The following is a 4207-nucleotide window of genomic DNA, read 5'->3' on the forward strand; positions in this document are numbered from 1 at the left end:
GTGGGCTAAATTTTCAATTCAAACAGATTCAATAAAACTTTATGATAAAACTTATTAATTCATAACTCCTCTAGGTAGGTTATGAAATTTTATCCTAATTAATTACATAAATATAATAAAAATTCCTGTGGGATAAAATTTATTATATTTAGTCTAATTAATTACAATTTAATGTCTAAATAATCTTTATGTGATCTAACCAATCAAAATATATAATTTTAATTAATTAAAGATGCTGTGGCTATTCTCTAATTAATTAAAATTATATGGATCACTAGACATTATTTTTGTTGCATAAACAAAACTTAACCAGAGAGAAAAATAATGTTTACTGAAGGGAGTAAGTCAAAATGACATTTTAAATAAACTCCATATAACTGTAATAATTCTTCACAAAATCAAAATTAAGATTAAAGCAATCAGCATTACCGTAAATGACTGCAAATTAATTGTTCAATTTATAAACAAAACAAAAATAGACCATCAAACAAGTTATTTTGCTCACAAGATAAATAAAATTAAAATTAAATTTAAATTAAATTTCAACGACGCTAAATCTGAACTTCTTGCGAAATAAACATAGAATTAAAAAATTGATTGCCCGAATGAGAAATAAAGACTCGGTATGGCATACAAGCAGAATTTCAATCTCTCAAAATCTCGCATACATAGAATAGCAAAAACCAGAATACCAATATAACCAATGTAACCAATGTGGCCCACGTGGAAAGGTTAATGTTAGAAACAAATCAACACATATGCCATGTGTTACATAACCACCGTTGGAGAGTTTAAAGCCGCAGCAAGTGAAGTTTTAATGTTTATTCGATTTTTATTAAAATCAACATTGGAATAAAGCCATATAGTTAAGCCCTTAATTGCTATTTCTGTACATTCAGTCAATTGATAGCTTGTAAATGATAAGGGGATATGGGTCCATTAAACAACCGACCAATCTGGCAGTTCCCCGTGCCTTAGAGGCCAAGACGGAAAAGCATTATCATTATGGGCCAGCCAGTTGGTGAGGTGTTTGCGTGTATGACAAACTTTTTGAAGTAATAAACAGAAACCACAGACTTAAGTAAATCAAACCAAAAAATTCCACTGTGAATTTTTTATACTTGAAAATTAAGGCGGTGGGTCAGCCTAAGTAATTTTAATTTTAACAGTATTATATTCCAAAACTAAAGCTGAGCAAGCCCCACATAAATAAAGCACATAAGTAATTAAAATAATTTAAAATAAAATATCATTAAATTTCCAAAATGTCCATATTTCACCAAAAACATCATTATGGTGAAACATAAAAATGAAACTAGAGTAGATTGCGTTGCAGACTTGATTATTTTCAAAATAAAAGGCAGTATGTACAAATCGAAAGAGGTGCATTATGGTAAACCATATGATATCACTGCAATACGTATTAAATGTGGCGCATTAAAACATATATAGTATATGGTATAAATGACTATGGGTTGGCGTTTCAGTGATGAACCAGCCGAGTGCGAAGAAGGAAACACCGGCCAAAATGGCAGTACAGCAGGTGAATACGTATTCTCAGGCATGGTCATAGTTTTAGAATTTTATACCAAACGGAACTCATAGTCATAGTTTTATGAAGGCAAAACAAGAAAAAACAAATTCCCGTAAAACTATAAAAACTATAAACGTTTTATTTTATACCAAATGTATTCTAATACTTTGAAGTTCCCGAGTTGGAACCTGTGCGGCAGCCCATTAATTGGGAATTTTTTTATGCGATTCGAAAACAAAACAATGAATGCAATTGACTTGTTTAAAGTTAATCGCCATTTCAAAATTGGGCAGCACCATAAATTGGAAATTTTATGCGATTCGAAAACAAAACAATGAATGCATAAACAAAAATTAAAAATACAGATCACTTCAAAGTATTAGAATCACACACCAAGGCAGAGACATTTTTGGCTCTGATACCAAATGTAATTAAAAAAAAAAGAACGATTCTGTATGCGGAAAAACTCAAAGAATCGTAAAACTTAATGCCCAGGAATATAAATTACCTCCAGCCATTGGTGACGTTCGATGCAAACCACAGTCCACTTGCTTCTTTACTGAAAACAACACTCCAGCTTCAATCCAAGCAAAAAGAAAAGAATACAGAAAATCTGAAGGCACTTCCAAGCTCTGCTCTCTCAGCTAGATGGTGTAAAAACTGAAGGGAATTGAGATGCTAGCTTGGGGACCAAACAGATAAATTTATAGCCAAGCTTCCATCAAGCTTGTGATGACTATGTGCCAGTGTTCCACAGATCAAGGTATAGAACTCCAGATGGAGTAATGGACCACTTCAGTAGCTCCCAACAATAAATTTATTAACTACAGTTGATTTCCTTAACTTAAAGGAAATTACTGCAGTTGGTTTCCATAAATTAAAGAAACACTGCAGTTTAAATTCTATAATTGTAGGCAGCAATTGTTCAAAAAATTAATGGAGCTTAACACTGCAATCGGTATTAGTATTAATTAGTATATTGTTTGGTGCGGTAAGGATAAAATTATGGGGGCGCTGCACGAGCAGGGGAAGACGATAAGCCACATTGAAGAGAGTTTGAAGACAATTCCTCTGTACCCAAAAATGACAAGAGCAATCAAATTCGCCTTCTCTTCGGGGTGGGTAATGATCGTTCATTTTTATTTTTATCTAGATTGCAGGTTTCTGAAAATTTAAAAAAAATTAATGAACAAGAACTAAGTTAATTGTTTTGCTTCAATTCTATCCATGGAATTTCATAAATATTCTTGAATCTGCAACCTAAACATAAATATTCTTGAATCTGCAATCTAAATAAAAGTTTTACAGTAAAATTTAAGGATGTATTGTAAGGGATTCAGGACAAAGAAACTTGTGATATGTTATTGCTCTTTCTCATGTTTTCAGATTATTAAATTTCTTTGAAGACTACCCAACATTATTTGGTTGTTATTGTTGTGCAGATATGAACTTCGGATCGTGAGTGATGCTAATATGTTCTTCATAAAGACTATTCTTCAAGCCCATGACCTGCTTCAATACTTTACTGAAATTAAGACGAACCCCGCATTTGTTGATGAGGCTGGGAGATTGAGGATTCAGCCTTTTCATCCCTTTACTGAAGGGCCTCCTCATGGCTGCCCCCTCTGCCCTCCCAATATGTGTAAGGTATTGATGTTTCTCCTGTTACACATTAGAGAAACTTGGGCTTGATATGTATATTGCTACACAATAGAGCATGATATGTATATTGTTACACATTAAAGCATGTCAAGCATGTCAATAGGGTTTAATTTCAATAGGGTTAATATGTATATATTCAGTTATAATCATTATTATCAAGGTCAAATTTGAATTTTTATTAGAATATTTTTAATTAAAGTATTGATGATTTTTTTTTTAAAACATCAGCTAGTATGTATTTAAACTTGGGTTTGATACAAATATTGTTACACATTAAAGCAGGTCAATAGGGTTTAATATGTATTTATTCAGTTATAATCACAGTTATCGAGTGCAAATTAGTAATCTTAGCTACTAAATTTAAGTTCAAATTTTTATTAAAATATTTTTAATTTAAAAAAAATGTTAATATATTTAAAAAAAATTATCTATATATTTTAAAATTTACCCGATTTATTTATAATCTAAATAAATATACTTGTTGCTTTGGCTTGCCCTCCTGAGTACTCCCTACAGAGAGGAATATCAACACCAATCCATTTATGTTTTTTAATATCTAAACAAAGGTACTTATTGCTTTGGCTTGCCCTCCTGAGTGCTCCCTTTCTCTAGACTGAGAGGAATATAAACAACAATGCATTTATGTTTTTAACGGTTTAGGCAAGAAGAAACCCTATTAAATGAGTTTGATGTCTCCCGCCCATGTCATCTTTCATCTGTCTGTATCGTAAAAAAATCGATGATAATTCGAAGGAATCGAAAAATAATGAATATTTGAAAAAATTTAATGGTTTCAGTCAAATTCGTTAATTTTGATTATACACCATAGTTATGAGAAGAATTTGGAGCAGGGTTTAAATGGGTATCTGCTAATGTTGTATATGCAATGGATAATGTATCTAATGAATATACACAAACACCCAAAGAGGTGATGGATCACTTTACTGATATATTAATTGACTATGGGAGTATAAGTGTAAGTGTAATTGGATTGTAAATTTTGGAATTATG

Source organism: Pinus tabuliformis, chromosome 9 (assembly GCF_031772625.1).
Source record: "Pinus tabuliformis cultivar Carrire ecotype Pingquan chromosome 9, CPIR1, whole genome shotgun sequence".
Taxonomy (NCBI): domain Eukaryota; kingdom Viridiplantae; phylum Streptophyta; class Pinopsida; order Pinales; family Pinaceae; genus Pinus; species Pinus tabuliformis.